Here is a 14477-nt window from a genome sequence, read left to right as displayed (position 1 = left end):
GAAAACTTTCTTGAACACCTTCTACAACTAAATACCTTCTACAGTAGGACATGATTTAATGAAATGTTAGTCTCAGCAGTTATTTTACAACAACAAAATATGGGTATTGCAACTGTGATTGGTTCTTTTTTTTTAATATTTATTTTTATTTATTTTTTATTTATTTATTTATTTATTTTTTGTTAAATTTTCACATTGATTGAAATGATTTTATCGTTCGTTTCTTTTTTTCACAACATGATAATGTTTTTTTTAACACGCTTTTTTAACACTTCACTTGTATGTTTGTAACTCTCCTTTGGACAAAGAGCTAGTGGCTTATTACTTTTAGTACATTCGACCAATTAATGAACGTTCGTGGCCGAGCGGTCTAAGGCGCGGCTCTTCGCTAACGTCACCTCCGGAAATCATCGGACGTGCGTTCTAATCCCGTCTACATCGAAGTTAAATTTATAATCTTGCAACTCACTTTTTGTGATCGGATTCCTTTAAAATTTGGAATGCAACCTCAGACCCGATGATAATGCAATATTCAATAATCAAATTAATTTATTAATGATAAGGTATTAGTTTATTCTAATTAACACGCTTTTATTAGATTAACTTGTATGGTATGTTTGTGGGTCCAACTTTCCTTTGGACAAATAGCCAGTGACTTATTAGAATTACTTACTGCGGAGTATAACAATGTTTGCACATGAATTGACAAGAAAGCATTCAAAATGTCTGATGCAAATAATGCAATAGAATATCAAGAAACATTCCATTATAAAAATCGAACAAACGCACAAAGATTTCTTTTAACAGTTACAAATGTTAGCAATATTTAGTATCTAAATCTTATTTCAAAAAATGAACTAAAAAGTAAAAAATAAAATAATAGTTTAAAAAACTAAAAAAACACGCTTTAGTAGCAAAATGAACTCAAAAGTTAAAAATAATCTTTGTATGACAAGTATATAAAGTAATTGACCAAACACTTAATTTTACTATAATAGAAAAAAGTGGGAGGGGGGGGGGCTTCTTATCAGTTGTCTTAAATTTCTTCCACCTGATATCCATGCAAAAAATGTAAATAGGCAGCCCCCACGCTTTTTTTTTATTACAATAAAATTAAATGTTTGGTCAATTGCTTTATATACCTGTCATCCAAAGATTATTTTTAACTTTTCAGTTCATTTTGCTACTAGAGCGTGTTTTTTTAGTTTTTTAAACTATTATTTTTTTATTTTATTTATTTATTTATTTATTTATTTATTATTATTATTATTATTACTATCTTTTTTTTTTTTGCTTTGAATTTGTTTGGAGATGGACGATTGAATATCTTAGCTTGAGTCCGAGCCCGCCCGAGCCCGAAACCTATCTTCGGTTCAATAGACCCGAGCCCGCTCTGGGCCCAGGTTGAGCCGGTCTCATCTCTAGAACCCACCTAGAGGGGGAGGGGGTCATGGCGCAGACTGCGCCATTGAAATTTTAGGGGCGTGTTGTGAGAGGTATTTTTTTTCTTTTTTAAGGGACTCTTGCTCTTGGGGAATATTTGCAATATTTAGGGGTGCCCTCCTGCTCATTGGGAGGAATAGCACGCCTGGAAAAGGGAATGCAGTCCAATTTCTGCCAAGAATTTGTAGGAACTGATTATTTGAAAAGAATGTTTTTTTTTTAAAGTAAAATCTGGAAGAATTTATGAATTCAATTGCTTATATCTTGTACAACGCTTTATAACTTAACGTCCATTCTTGAATCTTTCAATTTCGACGCATCTATGGGAAACAATGACATGGAAAGTATCAACGAAGCTCTGAGCTGCATGGTTTTTCTTGCGCTTAAATAGTCTGCTTCGAATTCCATATGTTGCACATCTATTAATACCTTAATGAAAGCAGTAAAAAGAATTAAATACAATTTTCATTTTTGACAATCTTATCCACACCCTCATCTAATCTTAGATATATATCGATAAAAATATATCGCCCCACTTCGCGGATGGAATCGCTGATTTAATCCTCGTTGCCAAATCTTTGATCAAAACGTTTAGTCATTAAATACCGTCAATTAAACTCAAAACGATTGCCGAATCCAGGTCTATAAAATCAGTAATTTTCGATTTTTCCTCGATTGTCCCCCACCCTGACATATTTAATTAACAACAGGATGCGTTTATCCCCCATTGTGTTACCGTAACCGTGTTAACTTCACTCCCACCCGCTCTAGAAAAATTAAAAATAGCACACCTTCATTTTTCTTTACGTTTAGGCTGAGAGTTCCTTGGCACTTGGCGATTTCTCTGCAGAGCCTTTGGCGACAACACTATTGCTTTATATACAGTGAACGTACAACCTGCTGAACCACTGCCGATTGCACGTGTGACCCAGTTTTTGCTTGGGAAGTTAGTAGTTTTCTCCGTGGTGCCTACGCGGCGATCAGCTGGCTTGATCTTTACTTCTGCTGACTTCAGGTAGGGCTTTATTTTATGGAATTGTTTCACCTGAGCATTATTTTATTCATTTAAATATAGTCTGTCTCTTTTCAAGTTCCTTAGTTCAAGATCCTAAGGTTCATTGAACTTGCAAATTTGCATCGAGTATTCTTGTGTTGTTGAAATTCAGGGTTTAGCAATTAAATTTCTTTTTGTAGAAATTATTTCAGGATTTTTTTTTTTTTTGGAAAGACAATTTTTACTATTCAAAACGCTAGTAATAAAAATTTCGTGATGCTTTTGAAGCGTTTTGTTCCAAATGTCATTTTTAACAAGTAATGCGTTTAAAATAAACTATCTCTTTTTGAAGTTTACTATTTTTGTTTGAAGTTTTCATGTTACTTCAATACGCTTATACATATTTTTTACCTGAGAAAATCTGTTAATTTGGACTCTTGAATCCAAGGATTCTTCATTTTTTAAGTAAAAAATATATCTGTTATAGTATGACCATTTAAACAGAAAACTACACGAATCAAAGAAGGATGTGCTTTTATTAAATTGTGGAATCTGTAAAAGTGATTTTTAAATGTTAAGTACATACCAATGAAATCAACTTGTGAAACCATCAAATAATTACGACTCCTAAATGCTAAAAAAATCTATGTCACCTTATGTGTCGGGAATTCGAATTACTCGTTACTCAAGAAGTATCAAAATACTGGTACCGATATTAAACCACTTGAACTAGCGCAAATGATATTTGTCTCGAATTTGAATCTAAATTCAAAGTAATTCGAAGGGACTATTCTAACACACAATGGAAAATTCTCGACATCTTTCTTAAAAGAGGCGTTCACAGTATCACTATTTTTAATAACATTCTCCCAACACAGAATTGTTTTTTGAATAAATTGCCGCGGAATTCACTTTTCAAATAAAAAACAAATATGTGCACCGCCAGAGCTAACCTTCTGGATGCGGGACTGGTCATGAATCCTTAAATATACTAACGTATTAGAATGGGTAATATGCGTTAAAAGTATTCTGTTATGAAGGGACTTGACTCATCGAACCCTCCTCGCAGTGTGTTTCCTCTCGTAAAACCAATCTATTAAATGCCTCAAATAATCGAAAATTTGTTGCACCAATTTTGGATATGATTCCTACAACTTATGGTGAATAATTTAAATATGTCACTTTCTGAAAAATAAACACAAAATCACCGCGAGATCATTGAAGTTTGAAAAACTACTCGAAAAACATGTAGTACGAAGTTGTAAAATTGAAATGATTTTCGTTTTTTTTTTTTTTGCTTTGAGATTTTTGTATCAATATTTTTGCAAAACATTTAGATATGTAGCTACAAGCAAATAATAGTTTAAAGTGACCTGTGTTTATGCGTAGGTTCAACTAGTATTCCAAAATGGAGTGGTATAAAAAGCGATATATGCGAAATCTAAGCACTTCTATCCTCAAATTCTCACACGTTCGTCGCTAATGCGAAACTAACATCCATATTTCATTTAGGCATGCAATAAGTGTAACTAATCAATATGAAACAAGCTCTTAAAATGAGTGCAATGACTTTTAAATCATTTGCTCTCATTCAATCGCACACATGATTTTTTTTATTTCTTCAGAAATACCACTCCAGTGTTTTTTTTCTTGTGATTTTTACAACTATTTTTTGATGACTCCTTTTTTATTTGTTGTAATGGAAAAAGTTTCGAAGCTGTGTAGAACATTCAACTTTTTTTGTCCTGCATTTGTAATTGTAATTTCCAATTTGAATCGCACAAGAAGTGACCGTTTATAGTTTTCCACTCAAACAAGGGACGTCTGAAATGTTTAGGAAACTGCGCGTTTAACAAGTCTCGTCCTTTTTAGTTGGGTTTTTTAGATAAGGGTAGACGTATGAACGAAAAAATATGTTTACTTAAAATTTTCTAGAGTATGCTTCGTGCTGATGGCGCAAGTTGCGTCATCAAAATTTTTGGGAGGGATTTATTCCCAGAAGTTTCTTTCTTTAGAACATGAAATTTTTGATTTTTGGAAGGAAAAAAATTTTTAACTTACTCAAAAGTTCATATTATGCATAAATAATGCTCTTTACATACTCTTCATACTATTTCCAAAATGTAATGTCCGTGTCTCTTTTCCAATAAAGTAAACATCCGAGACGGGATGGAGTTAATGTCCGTTTCAAAGCTGGATCAGGCGATTTGCTTTTTTAATTTATTAGGTATAAATTTTCTGGGAGTAGCACAATTCTGCATGATGAATACTTGTAACAGTGAGAGGGAGAGAGATCAAAAATGTCTAAAATAAAGTTTCCCTTTATTGTTTGTAATAGCTCTGACCACTTGGCTCTAGTCTTTCATGGATTCATTTGCACCTTGACAATAGTTGAGAACTAGTTTCGAAGTTTGCGAATAACATTTTTAATCCCTCCAATCGACCAACTATTTTCTTGATAACTAACTTAAGTTTAAGTACAAATTTTTCATTCCACTTTAATATCATTTTCTCGACCATTTTTAAACTGATTGTGTCAATTTATCATTAGATGATTTTTGTTAATACTTTCAGTGATGTTGGTTTTTGCTGTTGGAAGCAGAACAAACAACTTAAGGTGTTTTAATTATTTTTCGTAAATCATTTTTACTTTCTTCGATATCTGATATGCATAGAAGGATATTTGATTGGTTAAAATTCTAGCGTTCTGATTTTCAATGTGTGCTGAATAGCTGAATCCATTTTTGAGGATTTCCGAAAAATATCTTTTACAGGGTATCGGTGTGTGATCAGTCTTTGGCTATGCGACTTCAATTTTGGTAAATTTACAAGAGAGCGCACCCACTGTAATTCCCTAATAACACCTTTATCATCAAGAGTCGCCTAAAACTGCGTTTCTATAACTGCAATTTTGGAATATTTATAAGAGCCCCCGATTCCTCCCTCTCTCCTTAACACAATCAGAAACAATCCTAGAATTGCGTTTTTGTAGTATTAATGTCGAAAAATTGCCGGAGGAATAGCACCGAAATTCACCTTTCACTAACATTATCAAGTTCTATCAAAACTGAGTTTTTAAAGCTACTAGTTCGAAAATTGAAGTAGAGCGCCCCTCTCCCTTCCCCCATTCTCGTCAACATTATTGAAGATCGCCTTAAAGTTGATTTTCAGGTCTTCAATTTCGAGAAAATTCCGGGAGAGCTTCCGAAAACTAAGTTCTTAACGTCACAAAGGTCAGCTACAATTGCAATTTTAGAGGATCAATTTCAGAAAACTGACTGTCCCCTAACCATAGATAGCCTAAAGTAGCGGTTTTTAAGACTTTAATCGCGAAAAATTTCTGGGGCGAGGCCCCGAATCTTTTTTCCTCAACATTACACAGATAGTCTAAAACCGCGTTTTTAGAACTACAATTTTGAAAACATCGGAGGAGAGCCCCCGAAACCCGTCCCCACTCCCTAACACAACGGTAGACTATATCTACAATTGCGTTTTTAAAGTTGCGGTTTTGAAAAATTACTGGAAAGGGGCCTCCGAACCTTTTATCCCCCTAACATCACCGGAGATCGTCTAAAACTGGTTTTAAAGCTACAATTTCGAAAATTTTCCGGGGGGGGGGGGGAAACCAGACCCACTAGCTAACTGACTATTATATTTCCCTTTCAAGGTTCATATTGTATACATCTAGTAGTGACTACATCCAAAAACCCAGAAAGTTGAGCTCATTCTCCCTGTTATTATACATACGTTAAAAAAATATGAAAATACAATCAAGTGTAGCAAAACTTGTGGGTCTCAAAAACTTGTTTACTCAAGGTCCACGTTGTAAATTTTGGGAAGGCGAGGCGGGTCGACAAAACAATTTTTCAGTTCAAATGGTATTTGTTAGTGCTTCCCCCCCCCCCCTCCCCCCGGAATTTGGCTGGAAATTTGACACTCTAAAAACTTACGTTTAACTCGATTCGAAAGCGAGGAAAATTTCAGGGAGGAATCGGCGCCATTGAAATTGGGTGGGAGGGAATAGCACCGCAGGGGGATTATGGTACAAGTTGAAGCATCCAAAATTTTGGGATTTTTAATTTTATTTCAATTTGTTGATTTATTTTTCATTTCATTTTATTCTGTTTACATTTAATTTATTCAGTGTGTGTCATTGGCGTAGTACAGAACTTTTCTAATAAAATAATAATTAAAAATGAAGTAAAAAAACATAAAGGGAAAGAGGATTGAAAAAAAGGTTGATATGCGCCATTGAACTGGGGGGGGGGGAGGCACTCGTGCTCGGGGGGGGGACTATGAATTTAAAATTCAGCAAATAGCCAAAATAAAGATTCGAAATGTCGTAATTTAGCCATCAAGAGCACAAATTTTGGCAAAAATTTTATAAAAATGCAGCTAAAATATTTGTTTTCTGTAAAGGAATTAGAAAAAGACATCGTAATGCTTATATTTTGGAAAATGCAGGGTCTGGTTAAGATTAAGTGTCATAAAATCAAGATTTTCTACTTGGATTAAAAAAAAAATCGTTTTATTCAAGTGATTTTAGAAGAAAGAGTATGTCAAACCTAACCAAAGACCACTTTACACCTTCTTAAGCTGTATTTATTTTACATAATATTTTAGAACTTACCTGTTTATAAGGATATTTTTCTTGAGACATAGGATACTTTCTGCGTAGTCAATCTTATGAAAGTTTTAACAATTAAAATGGCACTTGAAAGGTAGAACAAAATTATTGGAATACGAGGCCTGTTACTACAAAGTCTGTTCTCTATAAATAGGAAATATAAGCTTAAGTCTTACTTCAATCATAAACTCTTGTAGAAAAAAGGTCTGTACACACTTAAAAAAAATTTTTAAGTTATTTTAAAGTGGAAAAAGTTGGACGTTGGAAGTTACAACGTACATTGTTATTGTATTCGCAACTCCAATAAACTATAGGGGGCGTTGCACCCACCGTCTAATGGTGGATGAAAAAGGTAAAACAAACACATGCCGTAACTTATAATTTGCTTTGAAGCTTAGTGAATGACAGAAATTGTTTATCGTGTTTGAATGAAGCTTTATCTTTTCTTCTAAAAACACATTACACCACAAACTGTCTAAAACCTGTAATTTACCCCAAAGAAAACACGTGGAATGGAATGTTTTACCTTTCTCGACAGTATTGTTAATTACCGCAAAGTAGCGTATTCGAGCTCTGGAGTTGCGAATAGAAAATCAGTGAATACATGTCAAGAGTGAAATCAAGAAAATATTGTTCTATTCAAAGTATTTCCTAAAAAGTTGCTAGAGTTTGCTCTGCTTGAAAAATGTCAATTTCAAAATATTTATTGAAACTGATTGTTTAATTTACTTATTGTATTTTTTGACTTGTATTTAGAGGGTTTTAGTTTTGTAGATATAAGATTTTTCTTTATTAAAAAATAAATAAATATGAAAGTAGATTAACAGAGGTGAGTTTTCGGGAATTTCGCGCAGCAGCTAGTTTAAAACTACTGGTTGATAACCTTAATGTATGGCCCCAAAAAATGCCTGTTTGGTAAGCTGGATTTGTCTTTATGTATGGCATCTCTCATAATTATGTGAAAAGAGGAAATTTAGCATTGAATTGCCGGAATACAGGCGAAGAGTGGGAGAACTGTCTTCACAGTAAGACTATCTTATGATAAAACAAATTTTAGAATTGCTCTTGATTTTCCTGTAATGAAAAAAATTCTACAGCTATTTTTCTTTTAAAAGGGTTTACAGTTCATAACGAAATTTTTAAAAAAAGTAAGCATATGCCCAAACTGAGTTTATTTCAGGGCTGTGGAGTCAGACTGATTTTGGGGTAAAGGAGTCGTTAGAAAATGTCGACTCCGGGTTTCTTTTTTTTTCTTTAATTTCTCTCCTTGAATTTTTTGAATAATTGACTGCTAATGTGATTATATATATAAAGGCCTACTAATAAGAAAATAACTTGTTGTGGCAACCTGCTGGCTTGATTGTTTTTCGTACTTTCTGTAACAGCTACCTACGCCGCGCAATCTCCTAGTTCGCTTATTTTCTAACTTGATTTAACTGACAGCAACTGTCAGCAAACCGTTTTGTTGCCTAAAATTTTCTAAATAATCACTTTCAAATAAGCATAATATATTTTTTACCTCGATCTGTTATAAAATAGTAAAAGGAATGTATGTATCGCTTGAGCAAGTTGGGACACTTCTCAGGGTGCTTGGTAAAGTCCAAAAGAGTGTTGGCACGAAAGCGCAAATCCAAGAGATCCAATGAAATATAAATGTTTTTTTAATTCTAAAGACTTTATCTAAGAAAGCTTGGTTAACACTGAATAGTACAAAATAAAATTAATACATGATTTATTAGTTACAACACTCAATAATTGTAGTTGATCCTAAAATCTTCATATTAAGGTTAATTCTGAAATTGCCAATACAAAAAATTAAAAATTGAGCAAAGAAATGTAGGTATAGTTAAAGTTATTCGTACAAAGCTGTATACTGCCGCATTTTGTGTAAAATTTGTTCTCGACGTACATGAACCAGACCTCTTTCCGTAATATAGTGCAATATTTTGTTAAATTTTAAGATTTATTATTGGAAGTAATTTCAGAATTAAAGTATTTCAACTTTTATGAACTCTGAAATTAAGTTGAGGTGTCACCCACCAGATGGGTGTCACCCGGGAGGGGGTGGCGCCCCCCTTGAGAAAAGGTTTTGGGCTTAAGAAAAAAAATTCTCAACTTTCTTTCCCTCTTCTGTGCTTTCAAAAATTGAAAGCACAGGATTTGATGAAAATCTATTTGTTAAACATTAAAGGGGAACAAATTAATCCTTTTCATTTTTTTACAATGCGACTTTTTAGTGAACTCACTTTAGAAATCGCACGTATTGGATACAGTCGAGTCCCGACTTAAACGAGGGATGCGTTCCAAGACTCCTCGCGTAAGTCGAAATTTCGCGTTATGGAAAAACATATGCTTTGATTTTTTTGGAAGCACACCAAATTCTTTTAGACACTTATAAACACCCTCAAACTGCTTTAAAGCATTCCTCAACTATACACTACTGTTTCCTACACAAAGAAATGAACTTTTACTGTATTTAAAAAATAACAACTGTTTAACATGAAATACAAGGCGCATAAAATGAATGATCAATGTGAGGATAAGACATAAAATAAAACAACACGGCACGCACAGTATGAAGGAAAAAAAATGCTGCACTATAATAGTGCTGTACAGTAAATACAGTTACAATATTTACGAGTTAAAAAATTGATAATGATTTATGCTCCATGATAAGATCGTTATACTTACGAAATACATTTTTGAATACGGTTGCTTTTATAACGTTTCAATTTGTGGCAACAGCTTCTCCTCCTGATCTATATAATCCACAATACAAGAGCAGCTTCAATTTTAATAGTTACTTTGCTAGACTGCTGGGCAAGTTTCAGTACTGAAACTAAGTTCTCAAATTTTAAGGATATCTTTTTGTTTTGACTTTTAATTGTACTTATGGAAGATTCACTCATACTTATTGCCGCGCTACCCATAGTGCAATACCCCTAGTGCTACCGCCGGTTTTTTTGTTTAATTTGTGGTTGTAGCATATCGAGAATCTTAGCTCCCCCTTTTTTTATTTGTCAAACTTTTTTTTCTTCTCATATTCAAACTTTAGATGAAGGTATCAGTAAGGTGCCATTATATTTCAACTTTTAGACTAATTTGGTGTGGGAACTTTCGCTGTCACGCTGTCAGTGATGCTCAAAGGGATATGTAATAACATTCACGAAATCAATATTTAGTAGCCAATGACGAAGCCGATACTTCCTTCGAAAAAAATTCGTGTTGTGAACTAAAAATTCGCTCTAACTCCAAAATTCGTTACTTGTGAAAAATTCGCGTTATAGCCGTTTCGCGTAAGTCGAATCGCGTTGTAGCGGGAGTCGACTGTAATTTGATTTTCAAATTGAATTTCTGACGTTGTATGCATCTTAGGTTTACAATAAAGTACAACGCGAAGATTTCATAAAAAGGAATTCATATTTCAGTCTCCGTTTAGGGAGTTTTCTCCTTTTCCATGAGGAAGTGATTTGAAAAAATAAATTAAAAGAAAAAAAGTTGGAGTAGGACGTTTCAAAATCCTGGAATCTGATTCGACGATATTCCTTCAGACTCCGCAGCCCTGTTTTTTAAGCCCTGGTTAATGTTCGATTTGTACGAGTACTTAAGCTTTTTTCATGCATCACTCTCATGCCGGAGTTTTTTTCCGACAATTATTCTGTTTTGTGGTGGGAAAACTGTATTGCACCACACTTTCTTGAGTTAAGATTCTTGGATCATATTAAAATGAGCACACTAATTGAGATTGATCTTTTTGCTCCTTCCTTTTTTTGACAAATGGTCATGTAATATCCCCAACAACAAGCATTTCTCCATTTTTTAAAAAAATAAATTTTTGTTTTGCAATAAATATTTTAATCAAGCGTTTCTCTAATCCCTTAATATCTGTATACAACAAGAGAGGTGATACTTGTAATGTAGTTAAACTGCACTTATAAACAATGTAGTACTTCCATGCTTTGCGATTATTCGATAATAAAAATTCCAGTTTTATTAATTTTTTAAAGATTAAGCCTTTATAACTAACATTTGAATTAGAAATAGTAACTTCAGTGTTTTTATCAATGCTAAAATATTGTCCTAAAAGATTCTTGAATCGAAGCGTCAAATCCCAGAAATGTAACAGCTGCCACATTGAGAAAGATCAGGACCTTGGTGTGGGACACATTATAAGACACATTGTGATTATTTTCCAAAGTTTTTCCCAACCAAACGGCAAACGTGAAATACTTTAAAACAATTTTTACTACAACAAAATAATTTTTTTCTGGTACAGTACAGTAGGCTGAGCCTCTTGCACTACTGAACAGAGGATATAATAACTGAAACCACCAATAGGCTGATATTTGATATGCTGACTTTTGAAGGATACAAAGTTTTAAAGTTCAACTATGAAACTAAATTTTTAATCAAATCAGATTCATCCAATGTAACTAATGGTATGGCAAATAAAAAAACTGATAGCTGCAATTCAGTCAGGTGTGTCCTCAAGAGTAATGTCGCACCCCGTCAAAAACTACGGAGCACCCTCAATGAGAAACTCATATCCCTCCTAGAAATTTCAAGGTCGCAGAAATCATCGCTAGTGACCCCCTACCCCTCCACACACATACAAGTTCTTACCTATATTCGAACAGTTTGGTCTTCAACACGAATAATTACGATTCAACATCGAAATAAGGATGAAGTAAGGTTACTTTAAATATAAAGACTTAACTTTTGGGAATTGGGTTAGTTAAAAGCAAAGAACAAGGAGTTTGTTAGAAAACAGTATGAAACTAGCGAATGTAAAACTAAAATTTAATGTTACAGCAATATATGTCATGACACAGGATCGTTCTGTATTTTTTTTATGAATAATCGCTTCGAATTAATATTCGTAAAAGCTCTCCACTGCCTTAGATTAGCTTCTATTTCTTTTAAATTTAAATACTAAGTTTTGTTCTGACGTTTTTTGAAAATGTGTGATCAAATCTTTAAGCTGCTAATTTTTTATAAGATTATTTTCGAACGTTGAAAGCAATACTGAAGTAAAGCTTGTTTGGAGATTAAATTAAAATATTATTTAGTTATAAGTTTGCTGATCTGTTCGCTTGGAAATGGAACGAAACCTTCAAAAAATATTTATTGAATTTCTAATTCACTGTATGTTTTTCTCCATCGCTCCATATCTCTTAGCATTAGGTTTATTTTTCCGGCACAAGGAGTTGCGATTGTAGGTAATTCACCCGAAGCTACTATATACAGTTTAGTTGAGGTTGTGTAATATGCACTTTTTTCGTACTGAAGAGTCATTTCTTCCATTAGAATACTGAATGCAATTTCTGAGACACATTAATGCGAATGCAGTAATAAAAGATTCAGATTTCTTAGGTCAGAACTATGTAATATATTGCAATTTTCCGGTTTTTTCTTCTAGAACTTCAGTAGTTGTTACTCCCAATGGTCGTTTTCATGTGATTGGCATCGATCCCGTACTAAAGTTTGCTTCATAAAATCACAGTAGAAGAGACGAAACTCCGAAATTCGACAATGCATTCCCTTTTTCTTCTGGAAGAATTTTTATGTGTATGAAATATCTCTTGAAGTCACCTCAAGTCGCCAATAAGTACCTTTTTTAAATTTAGTCGGAGATGATTTCTTTCATATTTAAACCCTTCTAATGCCTGCATAATTACTTTAAAAAGTTAACCTGTTGGATAAATAGACCCTGTTTCTTTAAATATTCAATTAAATTTTCATGTTATCCTGCCTAGTTGAAGCTTTTGATCGTAGTGTTTTGTTTTAATTCCTGATGGTAATTGGAATGATCAAACTTTGTTTTCGCACGCATGAATTTTTTAGTATTATAACTTCCCTGCACCATTCAGGTACTTAGTGGTTCTTCGCCTTGGTCTACCCACAGGCTTCTCAGAGAACTATACTATTAAAGTGATGTTCAATCTAGATTGGTATTTGCGAATCAAGATATTATGTTAGCAATTAAGTACGTCAATTGTTAACAGCGAGCAGAAAACGCCATCTTTTGAAGATTAACGGATATTATCGACTAGAACAAGTCACGGGTATTGGCATGTGACATCAGCTAGAATTAGCTTCGTTTTCTCTTTAAAAGTAATGAATATTTATATTCCACATATATTTAACTCGGTCACAAAAGGTTACAATTTGCCTGAAGTCGGTGTGAAAGACTTCTCGCGAGAGTTTTAATCTGTTGTTGTTGCATCATCTGCAGGAAAAAGATGCATGCTAATTGTTCTTAACTGAATGCCATACGTCATCTTCGACACGCCCAGATCCCAGTTTCACTGAAAGTCCGACACACTTGATATGCGAAGCATGGCGCTTAATCTTCAAGCTTGATATTTACAACCGCTCTTTCGCGTGCAGTTGGAAGAATAAAAAAAACTACTAGTAAGCATAGAAACTCAATAAAGCATGTTACAAGTGGAGCAAGTAAATATCGGCCTCAAACTGTTCCAGTCATATTCAGAGCACAAACTTAATTGCGATGATTTTTACTTTTGCTTCTCCGAAGCGTGAAAAGGGGAAATTGTTGATGGACAGATTATTGCTTTTTTACACTCGGTTTCTCCATCTTCACTTCAGTTGCCGTGCTTTCAACTAACCGTGTTTCGTAGCGTGGAACACATGCATTTCCTCATGATGCCCACTGGGTGCTCACACTTGGCTACAAAAAGAAACGTCTGAGGAAGTAGTTAAACGAGAGTTTAAATTTAAACATTAGAGATTCGCTGCCTGTGGGGGGGGGAGGGAATTTATAACAAAATACATACTATGAGTCAGTTATGTAACAAATAAGCAAGTAATTCATTGTTAAAGTGTTTTAGACAAATATAGCATTTTTTTATTTATAATGGCATTTTTTGAACAGTTACAGCAAAAAAAAGAAAAGGTTAAAGAACACGGAATACAACAGCAAAAAAGCTCGAACAGTCCATGAAGGTAACATCTCTTGCTGCTCAGTAACGTTATGACAGTGGAGATGTGCGGAGTCCACAGGGTTCCCCACTAAAAGCACGGGCAGATTTCGAAATTCAACATCAAAGGCGGGAAAAATTCGAACACGCACCACACTGCTGCCAACAAAAAATTTGGAAACTTGAGTACTCGTGACAGTATTTCTCATTTCCTGGAACCCCACTCTGGGCAGGAACCCACTAGAGGACTACAGGTTTCTCAAGTAATGCCAAGAGGTTTTTAGATAATGACAACAATCCAGTATGTCCTGTGCTATGAGATTTTTATCTGAAACAGCAGCTCGGGAATCGTTGAGGATAATAAATAGCTCTGATTTATTCAAAGTGCAAGGGCAGCTAGGACAGATTTGTAAATTGCAGCATTATCACCGTCAAACGCAGTACCACAAGGATGTAGAAAGAGAATTTCGGC

The 14477-nt window shown here is 34.1% G+C and overlaps 1 protein-coding gene across 1 annotated transcript in view; it reads left to right on the top strand.

Moving 5' to 3' along the window:
• The first annotated feature begins 1346 nt into the window (after nucleotides 1-1346).
• The window catches only part of LOC129230047 (calumenin-like), a 34316-nt gene continuing 21185 nt past the window's right edge, over nucleotides 1347-14477 (top strand). The window contains exon 1 of the mRNA XM_054864436.1: nucleotides 1347-2458. The gene's annotated coding sequence lies outside the window, so the exon portion shown is untranslated. The remainder of the gene's footprint in view (nucleotides 2459-14477) is intronic.

Source organism: Uloborus diversus, chromosome 1 (genome assembly GCF_026930045.1).
Source record: "Uloborus diversus isolate 005 chromosome 1, Udiv.v.3.1, whole genome shotgun sequence".
In the NCBI taxonomy this organism is placed as follows: Eukaryota; Metazoa; Arthropoda; class Arachnida; order Araneae; family Uloboridae; genus Uloborus; species Uloborus diversus.
The sequence above is the reverse complement of the archived record's forward strand: the minus strand, read 5'-3'. Positions and strand labels throughout refer to the sequence as shown.